Genomic DNA, 12,722 nt, shown 5'->3' with positions numbered 1-12,722 from the left:
TGCCATGCATTCAGACATTGAGAAATCATTTTGACTTGCTGAGTTAACATTTTGTTCTGAGCCAATATGGCATTCAGGGCATTAATTTCAAGAGCTCCCTTCCTTTGAGGGGTCCCATTATTCACGGAATTCCTCTCAGAAGTGTACATAAACTGGTTGTTTGCAACCATGTCAATAAGTTCTTGAGCCTCTGCAGGTGTTTCCTTTAGGTGAATGGATCCACCTGCAGAATGGTCCAGTGACATCTTAGAGAACTCAGATAGACCATAATAGAATATATCTATCATGGTCCATTCTGAAAACATGTCAGAAGGACATCTTTTGGTCATCTGCTTGTATCTTTCCCAACCTTCATAGAGGGATTCACCATCTTTTTGTTTGAAGGTCTGAATATCCACTCTAAGCTTGCTCAGCTTTTGAGGAGGAAAGAACTTAGCCAAGAAGGCCGTGACCAGCTTATCCCAGGAGTCCAGGCTATCTTTAGGTTGAGAGTCCAACCATGCTCTAGCTCTGTCTCTTACAGCAAAAGAAAAAAGCATGAGCCTGTAGACTTCAGGATCTACTCCATTAGTCTTAACAGTCTCACAGATCTGCAAGAACTCAGTTAAGAACTGGTAGGGATCTTCTGATGGAAGTCCATAAAACTTGCAATTTTGTTGCATTAGAGCAACTAATTGAGGTTTCAGCTCAAAATTGTTTACTCCAATGGCAGGAATTGAGATGCTTCTTCCATCAAACTTGGACGTAGGTGTAGTATAATCACCAAGCATCCTTCTTGCATTATTGTTGTTGGGTTCGGCTGCCATCTCCTTTTCTTGTTCGAAAATTTCAGCAAGGTTGTCTCTGGATTGTTGTAATTTAGCTTCTCTTAGTTTTCTCTTCAGAGTCCTTTCAGGTTCTGGATCAGCTTCAACAAGAATGCCTTTTTCCTTGTTCCTGCTCATATGAAAGAGAAGAGAACAGAAAAAGAAGAGGAATCCTCTATGTCACAGTAAAGAGGTTCCTTATTATTAGTAGAAGAAGAAGGGAATAAAGAAAGGAGAATCCAAACACAAGGGTAAGGATAGGGGCAGTGATTTGAGATGAAGAGAGGTGAAGAGATGTGTTAGTAAATGAATAAATAAATAGGAAAAGATGAGAGGGGGAGAAATTTTCGAAATTAAATTTTGAAAAGGAGTTAAACGATTTTCGAAAATAAAGATAAGAAATGAAATTAAAATTAAAATTTAAAATAATTAATTAAATAAAAAAAGAATTTCTTTTGAAAAATAGGGAAGTATTTTCAAAAATTAGAGAGAGAAAAGTTGTTAGGTGGTTTTGAAAAAGATAAGAAACAAACAAAAAGTCAAATAGTTAGTTGAAAAAGATTTGAAAATCAAATTTGAAAAGATAAGAAGATAAGAAGTTAAAAAAGATATTTCAAAATCAAATTTTTGAAAAAGATAAAATTTTGAAAAATATATGATATAAAAGATAAGATAAGATAGATTTAATTTTTAAAATTAAAATTAATTACTTAACTAACAAGAAACTAAAAGATATGATTCTAGAATTTAAAGATTGAACCTTTCTTAACAAGAAAGTAACAAACTTCAAATTTTTGAATCAATCATATTAATTATTAGCATAATTTTCGAAAATAAAGAAAAAACTAAGAAAAAGATTTTTGAAAAATATTTTAAAACATTAAATTTTCGAAAATTAAATAAAAAAATGAAAAAGATTTGATTTTTGAAAAAGTTTTAATAAGATAAGATTTTTAAAATTTGAAAATTTGACTTGACTTACAAGAAACAACTAATTTTTTTAAAAATTTTGGACTAATTCAACCCAAATTTTCGAAATGTTGAGAGAAAAAAAAGGAAAAGATATTTTTTTATTTTTGAATTTTTAATGAGAAGAGAGAAATGATATTTTTAATGACTCACAACATGAAAATTATGAATCAAAACACATGATGCATGCAAGAACACTATGAATGTCAAGATAAACACCAAGAACACTTTGAAGATCATGATAAACATCAAGAACATATTTTTGAAAAATTTTTTATGCAAAGAAAACATGCAAGACACCAAACTTAGAAATTTTTAATGCTTAGACAATATGAATGCATAAATGCATATGAAAAATGACAAAGAACACAAAACAAGAAAACATCAAGATCAAACAAGTAGACTTACCAAGAACCACTTGAAGATCATGAAGAACACTATGAATGCATGAATTTTTTCGAACAATGCAAGAACAATATGATTATGCAATTGACACCAAACTTAAAACATGATACAAGACTCAAACAAGAATCACAAAATATATTTGTTTTTTTTTTTTTGATTTTATGATTTTTTTGTATTTTATTTTATATTTTTCAAACAAAATATAGGAAAAAGAAAACAAGAAATTCAAAATTTTTAATAAGGATTCCAGGAATCTTTCAATGTTAGCCTAAAGCTCCAATCCAAGGGTTAGACATAGCTTCATAGCCAGCCAGCTTTAGGATGGAATTACATGCATTGTGGTGATTAGTTGAAGCCTTAGTCCAAAAGAATTTGGATATGGCTTTACAGCCAGCCAGGCTTCAACATGCTTCATGAAACTCTAGAATTCATTCTTAAAAATTCTGAAGCCATAGAATGATTTATTTTCAAAATATTTTTTTTTTAAATAGGGATAATTTTTTTTGAAAAATTTTTGAAAACAAAACAAAAAGAAAATTACCTAATTTGAGCAACAAGATGAACCGTCAGTTGTCCAAACTCGAACAATCCCCAGCAAGGGCGCCAAAAACTTGGTGAGCGAAATTATTACTCATACTTAAACTGTTGTTCGAAATTGATTGTCCCTGATAATGGTGCCAAAACCTGGTGCATACTACCATGGTCCAAACATAACTTCACAACTTCGCACAACTAACCAGCAAATGCACTGGGTCATCCAAGTAATACCTTACTTGAGTAAGGGTCGATCCCACGGAGATTGTTGGTATGAAGCAAGCTATGGTCATCTTGTAAATCTCAGTTAGGCGGATAATAAATGGCTATGGAGTTTTCGAATAATAATAATAAATAAACAGAACATAAAGATAGAAATACTTATGTAAATCATTGGTGAGAATTTCAGACAAGTGTATGGAGGTGCTTGTCCCTGTTGAATCTCTGCTTTCCTACTGCTTTCATCCAATCCTTCTTACTCCTTTCCATGGCAAGTTGTATGTAGGGCATCACTGTTGTCAATGGCTACATCCCATCCTCTCAGTTAAAATGGTCCAAATGCTCTGTCACAGCACGGCTAATCATCTGTCGGTTCTCGATCATGTTGGAATAGAATCCCTTGATTCTTTTGCGTTTGTCATCACGCCCAACAATCGCGAGTTTGAAGCTCGTCACAGTCATTCAATCCTGGAATCTTACTCGGAATACCACAGACAAGGTTATACTTTTTGGATTTCCATGAATGCCGCCATCAATTCTAGCTTATACCACGAAGATTTTGATTAAGGAACCCACGAGATATGTGCCCGGTCTAAGGTAGAATGGAAGTGGTTGTCAGTCACGCATTTATAGGTGAGAATAATGATGAGTGTCACGGATCATCACATTCATCATGTTGAAGTGCAACGGATATCTTAGAACAAGAATAAACTGAATTGAATAGAAAATAGTAGTAATTGCATTAAAACTCGTGGTACAGCAGAGCTCCACACCCTTAATCTATGGTGTGTAAAAACTCCACCGTTGAAAATACATAAGTGATAAAGGTTCAGGCATGGCTGAATGGCCAGCCCCCAAGTTCTAAGGACTAGGTGTCTAGAGATAGATACCAAGATGTAAATATACTAGTAAAAAGTCCTATTTATACTAGACTAGCTACTAGGGTTTACAAAAATAAGTAATTGATGCATAAATCTACTTCCGGGGCCCACATGGTGTATGTTTGGGCTGAGCTTGAGCTTTACACGAGCTGAGGCTTCTATTGGAGTTGAACGCCAAGTTGTAACGTATTTTTGGCGTTCAACTCTGGTTCGTGACGTGTTTCTGGCGTTTGACTCCAGAATGCAGCGTAGAACTGGTGTTGAGCGCCAGTTTACGTCATTTAATCTCGAATAAAGTATAAACTATTGTATATTGCTGGAAAGCTTTGGATGTCTACTTTCTAAAGCCGTTGAAAGCGCGCCGTTTGGAGTTGTGTAGCTCCCGAAAATTCATTTCGAGTTTAGAGAGGTCAGAATCCAACAGCATCAGCAGTCCTTTGTCAGCCTTCTTATCGGAAGTTTGCTCAGGTCCCTCAATTTCATCCAAAAAATATCTGAAATCACAGAAAAACACACAAATTCATAGTAAAGTCCAGAAATGTGAATTTAGCATAAAAACTAATGAAAACATCCCTAAAAGTAACTAGATCATACTAAAAACTACCTAAAAACAATGCCAAAAAGCATATAAATTATCCGCTCATCAGTTATAATGGTTTTCGAAATTTATAATGAATAAAGCATAAAATAAAGATAGAGATACTTATGTAAATCATTGGTGGGAATTTCAGATAAGTGTATGGAGATGATGTGTTCCTTCTGAATCTCTGCTTTCCTACTGCCTTCATCCAGTCCTTCTTATTCCTTTCCATGGCATGCTGTATGTAGGGCATCACCATTGTCAATGGCTACTTCCCATCCTCTCAGTGAAAATGGTCCAAATAATCTGTCATAGCACGACTAATCATCTGTCGGTTCTCGATCATGTCGGAATAGAATCCATTGATTCTTTTGCGTCTGTCACCACGCCCAACAATCACGAGTTTGAAGCTCATCACAGTCATTCAATCCTTGAATCCTACTCGGAATACCACAGACAAGGTTTAGACTTTTCAGATTCTCAAGAATGGCCACCAATAATTCTAGCTTATACCACAAAGATCCTGATTAAAGAATCCAAGAGATACACGCTCGTTCTAAGGTAGAACGGAAGTGGTTGTCAATCACACGTTCATAGGTGAGAATGATGATGAGTGTCACGGATCATCACATTCGTCATGTTGAAGTGCAACGAACATCTTAGAACAAGAATAAGCTGTATTGAATAAGAGATAGTAGTAATTACATTAAAACTCGAGGTACATCAGAGCTCTTCTCCTTAATCTATGGTGTGTAGAAACTCCACGGTTGAAAATACATAAGTGATGGTCCAAGCATGGCTGAATGGCCAGCCCCCATAAACATAATCAAAGGATCATAAGGTAATCAGAAAATAATCCAAAGATGTCTAATACAATAGTAAAATGTCCAATTTATACTAGACTAGTTACTAGGGTTTACAGAAATAAGTCTAAATGCAGAAATCCACTTCCGGGGCACACTTTGGTGTGTGCTTGGGTTGAGCTTGAGCTTTACACATGCAGAGGCTTCTTTATAACATGTTTTTGGCGTTTAACTCTGGTTTGTAACGTGTTTTTGGCGTTTTACTCTAGAATGCAGCATAAAACTGGCGTTGAACGCCAATTTGTGTCATCTTGATTCGAATAAAGTTTGGACTATTATATATTTCTGGAAAGCTCTAGATGTCTACGTTCCAACGCCATTTAGGGCACGCCATTTGGAGTTTGGTAGCTCCAGAAAATCCATTTCGAATGCAGCGAGGTCAGAATCCAACAACATCAGCAGTCCTTTTTCAGCCTGAATCAGATTTTTGCTCAGGTCCCTCAATTTCAGCCAGAAAATACTTGAAATCATAGAAAAACACACAAACTCATAGTAAAGTCCAGAAATATGAATTTTGCATAAAAACTAATAAAAACATCCCTAAAAGTAGCTAGATCCTACTAAAAACTACCTAAAAACAATGCCAAAAAGCATATAAATTATCCGCTCATCACAGCACCAAACTTAAATTGTTGCTTGTCCCCAAGCAACTGAAAATAAAATAGGATAAAAAGAAGAGAATATACTATAAATCTCAAAATATCAATGAATATTAGTTCTAACTAGATGAGCGGGACTTGTAGCTTTTTGCTTCTGAACGGTTTTGGCATCTCACTTTATCCTTTGATGTTTAGAATGATTAGTATCTATAGGAACATAGAGTTCAGATAGTGTTTATTGATTCTCCTAGTTAAGTATGTTGATTCTTGAACACAGCACTTTGTTTTCCAGTATTACCACCGGATACATAAATGCCACAGACACATGACTGGGTGAACCTTTCCAAATTGTGACTCAGCTTTGCTAAAGTCTCTAGTTAGAGGTGTCCAGAGCTCTTAAGCACACTCTTTTTGCTTTGGATCACGACTTTAACCACTCAGTCTCAAGCTTTTCACTTGGACGTGCATGCCACAAGCACATGGTTAGGGATAACTTGATTTAGCTGCTTAGGCTTGGATTTTATTTCCTTGGGCCCTCCTATCCATTGATGCTCAAAGCCTTGGATCCTTTTTACCCTTGCCTTTTGGTTTTAAGGGCTATTGGATTTTTCTACTTGCTTTTTATTTTTCTTTTATTTATTTTTGTTCTCTTCGCCACTTTTTTTTTTCGCAAGCTTTGTTCTTCACTGCTTTTTCTTGCTTCACGAATCAATTTTATGATTTTTCAGATCATCAATAACATTTTTCTTGTTCATCATTCTTTCAAGAGCAAAACAATTTTAACATTCATAAACAGCAAGATAAAAAATATGCACTGTTCAACCATTCATTCAGAAAACAAAAAGTATTGTCACCACATCAATATAATTAAACTAATTTCAAGGATGAATTCGAAACTCATGTACTTCTTGTTCTTTTGAATTAAAAACATTTTTTATTTAAGAAAGGTGAAGGATTCATGGAATTATTCATAGCCTTAAGACATAGTTACTAAATACTAATGATCATGTAGTAGAGACTCAAAACATAGACAAACATAAAGCATAAAGTCGAAAAAAAGAGAAATAAGAACAAGGAAGTTAAGGAATGAGTCCACCTTAGTGAGGGTGGTGCCTTTTTCTTGAAGAACCAAAGGTGCTCTTGAGTTCCTCTATGTCTCTTCCTTGCCTCTGTTGCTTGATTCCTAGTGATTTTGGTGCTCCTATCCTTAGTTGCTCCCAATAATTGTGTGGAGGAAAATGTATCCCCTGAGGTATCTCAGGGATTTCTTGATGAGGGAAGTCCTCATGCTCTTGTTGAGGTCTATGAGTGGGCTCTCTTGATGTGCAGTCAAATGCTCTACTACTAAGCTATGCACCCTTGAGATGAATCTCTCCATCTCTCATGACTCGGAGGTGGAAACTTTTGTCTTCCCTTTCCTCTTTCTAGAGGTTTTTTCGGCCTTAGGTGCCATAAATGGTTATGGAAAAACAAAAAAGCTATGCTTTTACCACACCAAACTTCGAATTTTGCTCGCCCTCGAGCAAAGAAAAGAAAGAATAGAAGAAGAAGAAGAAGAAATAGAGGAGAAGGAGAGATGTGTGGGTTCGGTCAAGGGGGAGAAGAGAGGAAATGAAGAAGGATGGAGGGGTTTATATAGTGCAGGGAGAGGGAATGGGGTTCTGTCATTTAGGGTGGGTTTGGGTAGGAAAGAGATTTTGAATTTGAAGGTAGGTGGGGTTTATAGGGAAGAGTGGGTGGATGTGACTGGTGAAGGGGTAATAGAGAAGAGAGATTGAGGTGATTGGTGAAGGGTACAGTGTTATTAGATTGTGTGAAGAAGAGAGAAGTGGGGTAAGTGAAGATCCTGTGGGGTCCACAAATCCTGAGGTGTCAAGGATTTATCATCCCTGCACCAATTAGGCGTGTAAAACGCCCTCTGCCTACAATCATGGCGTTTAACGCCAAACTGAAGCTTGTTTCTGGCGTTAAACGCCCAAATGTAGCATGTTTCTGGCGTTTAACGCCAGCTTTCCTTAGGGTACACTCCTGGCATTTGAATGCCAGATTGCTACTTGTTTCTGGTGTTCAACGCCAGATTCATGCTCTGTTTTGGCGTTGAACGCCAGCCAGATGCTCCTTACTAGCGTTTAAATGCCAGTAAGCTTTTCCTTCAGGGTGTGCTGTTTCTTCTGCTGTTTTTGATTCTGTTTTTAATTTTAGTAATTTTTTTGTGACTCCACATGATCATGAACCTAAAACAATATAAAAGAACAATAAAAATATAGATAAATAAAAATTGGGTTGCCTCCCAATAAGCACTTCTTTAATGTCAATAGCTTGACAGTGTGCTCTCATGGGGCCTCACAAATCATCAGAGCATTGTCGGGACCTCCCAACACCAAACATAGAGTTTGAATGTGGGGGTTCAACACCAAACTTAGAGTTTGGTTGTGGCCTCCCAACACCAAACTTAGAGTTTGATTGTGGGGGCTTTGTTTGACTCTGTATTGAGAGAAGCTTATCGTGCCTCTTTTTCATGTTTACAGAGGGATACCCTTGGGCCTTAAACACAAGGTAGTCCCCATTCAATTGAAGGACTAATTCTCCTCTGTTAACATCAATCGCATCTCCTGCTGTGGCTAGGAAGGGTCTTCCAAGGATGATGCATTCACCCTCTTCCTTCCTAGTGTTTAGGATTATGAAATCAACAGGGATGTAAAGGCCTTTAACCTTTACTAACACGTCCTCTACTAATCCATAAGCTTGTCTTATTGACTTGTCTACCATCTGTAATGAGAATGTGGCAGCCTGTACCTCAAAGATCCTCAGCTTCTCCATTACAAAGAGTGGCATAAGATTTATACCTGACCCCAGGTCACACAGAGCCTTCTCAAAGGTCATGGTGCCCATGGTACAGGGTATTAAGAATTTACCAGGATCTTGTTTCCTTTGAGGTAAAGTTTGCTGAACCCATGTATCTAGTTCACTAATGAGCAAGGGAGGTTCACCTTCCCAAGTCTCATTACTAAACAACTTGGCATTCAGCTTCATGATGGCTCCTAGATATTGAGCAACTTGCTCTCAAGTTACATCTTTATCCTCTTTAGAGGAAGAATAGTTCTCAGAGCTCTTGAATGGTAGAAGGAGGTTTAATGGAATCTCTATGGTCTCTATATGAGCCTCAGATTCCTTTAGGTTCTCAATAGGGAACACCTTCTTGTTTGGGAGACGTCCCATGAGGTCTTCCTCATTGGGATTCACGTCCTCCCCTTCCTCTCTAGGTTTGACCATTTTGATTATGTCAATGCCCTTGCACTCTCTTTTTGGATTCTCTTCAGTATTGCTTGGGAGAGTACTTGGAGGAGTTTCAGTGATTTTCTTACTCAGCTGGCCCACTTGTGCCTCCAAATTTCTAATGGAGGGCCTTATTTCACTCATGAAACTTAAAGTGGCCTTAGATAAATCAGAGACTATGTTTGCTAAGCTAGAGGGGCACTGCTTAGAATTCTCTGTCTGTTGCTGAGAAGATGATGGAAAAGGCTTGGTATTGCTAAGCCTGTTTCTTCCACCATTATTAAAACCTTGTTGAGGCCTTTGATGATCCTTCCACTAGAAATTTGGATGATTTCTCTATAAGGAATTATAGGTGTTTCCATAGGGTTCACCCATGTAATTCACCTCTGCTATTGCATGGTTCTCGGGATCATAAGCTTCTTCTTCAGAAGATGCCTCTTTAGTACTGTTAAATGCATTTTGCCATCCATTCAGACTCTGAGAAATCATGTTGACTTGCTGAGTCAACATTTTATTTTGAGCCAATATGGCATTTAGAGCATCAATTTCAATAACTCCCTTCCTCTGAGGTGTCCCATTACTCACAGAATTCCTCTCAGAAGTGTACTTGAATTGGTTATTTGTAACCATGTCAATGAGTTATTGAGCTTCTGCAGGCGTTTTCTTTAGGTGAATGGATCCACCTGTAGAATGGTCCAGTGACATCTTAGAGAACTCAGATAGACCATAATAGAATATATCCAAAATGGTCCACTCTGAAAGCATGTCAGAAGGACACCTTTTGGTCATCTGCTTGTATCTTTCCCAAGCTTCATAGAGGGATTCACCATCTTTTTGTTTGAAGGTCTGAACATCCACTCTAAGCTTGCTCAGCTTTTAAGGAGGAAAGAACTTAGCCAAGAAGGCCGTGACCAGCTTATCCCAAGAGTCTAGGCTATCTTTAGGTTGTGAGTCCAACTATGTTCTACCTCTGTCTCTTACAACAAAAGGGAAAAGCATGAGCCTGTAGACTTCAGGATCTACTCCATTAGTCTTAACAGTCTCACAGATCTGCAAGAATTTAGTTAAAAACTGATAGGGATCTTCTGACGGAAGTCCATGGAACTTGTAGTTCTGTTGCATTAGAGCAACTAGTTGAGGCTTCTTCCATCAAACTTGGAAGTAGGTGTAGTATAATCACCAAGCATCCTCCTTGCATTATTGTTGTTGGATTCGGCTGTCATATCCTTTTCTTGTTCAAAAATTTCAGTAAGGTTGTCTCTGGATTGTTGTATTTTAGCTTCTCTTAGTTTCCTCTTTAGAGTCCTTTCAGGTTCAGGATCAGCTTCAACAAGAATGCCTTTTTCATTGTTCCTACTTATATGAAAGAGAAAAAAACAAAGAAAATTTGGAATCTTCTATGTCACAGTATAGAGATTCCTTTATGTGAGTAGAAGAATAAAAGAATAGTAGAAGGAAAAGGTAAGAATCCAAACACAAGGGGGAAGAGTGGGTTCGAATTCTTGAGTGGAAGAGAGGTGTTAGAAGATAAATAAATAAATAGAAAGAGATGAGAGAGGGAGAAATTCGAAAATAAATTTTTAAAAAGGGTTAGTGATTTTCGAAAATTAAGAGAAGAGAAACAATTAAAATTAAAATTTGAAACAATTAGTTAATTAAAAGAATTTTGAGAATGAGAGAGGTAATTTTCAAAAATTAGAGAGAGGAAAGTAGTTAGGTGGTTTTGAAAAAGATAAGAAATAGTAAAACAAACAAAAAGTCAACTAGTTAGTTGAAAAAGATTTGAAAATCAATTTTGAAAAGATAAGAAGTTAGAAAAGATTTTTGAAATCAATTTTGAAAAAGATATGATTTGAAAAAGATATTTTGAAAAGATATGATTAAAAAAGATATTTTGGAAAAGATTTGATTTTTTTAAAATTAAAATTGATTACTTGACTAACAAGAAACTAAAAGATATGATTCTAGAATTTAAAGATTGAACCTTTCTTAACAAGAAAGTAACAAACTTCAAATTTTTGGATCAATCACATTAATTGTTAGTAAAGTTTTCGAAATTTTGAAATAAAGATAAGAAAAAGATTTTAAAAAATATTTTTAAATTTTCGAAAATCATAAAAGAAAAATGAAAAAGATTTGATTTTTGAAAAAGATTTTGAAAAGATAAGATATTTAAAAATGAAAATTTGACTTGACTTATAAGAAATAGCTAAGTTTTAAAATTTTTTGACTAAGTCAACTCAAATTTTCAAAAATTATGAGCAAAATAAGGAAATGATAATTTTTTTTATTTTTGAATTTTTAATGATGAGAGAGAACAACACAAAAATGACTCACAACATGAAAATTATGAATCAAAACACATGATGCATGCAAGAACACTATGAATGTCAAGATGAACACCAAGAACACTTTGAAGATCAAGATGAACATCAAGACTTATTTTTGAAAAATTTTCAAGAAAAGAAAAACATGCAAGACACCAAGAAACACAAAATATTTTTTTGATTTTATGATTTTATTAAATTTTTTTTTTTGGTTTTTTCGAAAATTATTTTTTGGAAAAACGAAAACAAAGAAAAAATTTTTGAAAGTTTTTTGAAAATTTTTTGAAAAGAAAATTACCTAATCTGAGCAACAAGATAAACCATCAATTGTCCAAACTCGAACAATCCCCAGCAACGGCACCAAAAACTTGGTGCACGAAATTGTGATCATCAACAATGGCGCCAAAAACTTGGTAGCGCTCTCAAACGTGAATCACACTTTATCACAACTTCGCACAATTAACCAGCAAGTGCACTAGGTCGTCCAAGTAATACCTTACGTGAGTAAGGGTCGATCCCACGGAGATTGTTGGTATGAAGCAAGCTATGGTCATCTTGTAAATCTCAGTCATGCAGATTATAATGGTTCTAAAGGTTTTCGAAATTTATAATGAATAAAGCATAAAATAAAGATATAGATACTTATGTAAATCATTGGTGGGAATTTCAGATAAGTGTATGGAGATGCTGTGTTCCTTCTGAATCTCTGCTTTCCTACTGCCTTCATCCAATCCTTCTTATTCCTTTCCATGGCAAGCTGTATGTAGGGCATCACCGTTGTCAATGGCTACTTCCCATCCTCTCAGTGAAAATGGTCCAAATGCTCTGTCACAGCATGGCTAATCATCTGTCGGTTCTCGATCATGTCAGAATAGAATCCATTGATTCTTTTGCGTCTGTTACCACGCCCAACAATCGCGAGTTTGAAGCTCGTCACAGTCATTCAATCCTTGAATTCTACTCGGAATACCACAGACAAGGTTTAGACTTTCCGGATTCTCAAGAATGGCCGCCAAAAATTCTAGCTTATACCACGAAGATCCTGATTAAGGAATCCAAGAGATACACGCTTGTTCTAAGGTAGAACGGAAGTGGTTGTCAATCACGCGTTCATAGGTGAGAATGATGATGAGTGTCACGGATCATCACATTCGTCATGTTGAAGTGCAACGAATATCTAACAACAAGAATAAGCTGTATTGTATAAGAGATAGTAGTAATTGCATTAAAACTCGAGGTACAGCAGAGCTCCACACCTTAATC

The 12,722-nt window shown here is 36.1% G+C and overlaps 2 non-coding genes across 2 annotated transcripts; both read left to right on the top strand.

The window, feature by feature from the left end:
- Window positions 1-303: 303 nt before the first annotated feature.
- Window positions 304-407, top strand: LOC130952668 (small nucleolar RNA R71). Its single transcript, XR_009074845.1, has one exon. It is a non-coding gene; the product is annotated as a small nucleolar RNA R71 (small nucleolar RNA).
- Window positions 408-9,891: 9,484 nt separating this feature from the next.
- Window positions 9,892-9,999, top strand: LOC130952408 (small nucleolar RNA R71). Its single transcript, XR_009074589.1, has one exon. It is a non-coding gene; the product is annotated as a small nucleolar RNA R71 (small nucleolar RNA).
- The last annotated feature ends 2,723 nt before the right edge of the window (window positions 10,000-12,722 follow it).

This window comes from Arachis stenosperma, chromosome 9, assembly GCF_014773155.1.
Source record: "Arachis stenosperma cultivar V10309 chromosome 9, arast.V10309.gnm1.PFL2, whole genome shotgun sequence".
Classification (NCBI taxonomy): domain Eukaryota; kingdom Viridiplantae; phylum Streptophyta; class Magnoliopsida; order Fabales; family Fabaceae; genus Arachis; species Arachis stenosperma.
The sequence above is the reverse complement of the archived record's forward strand: the minus strand, read 5'-3'. Positions and strand labels throughout refer to the sequence as shown.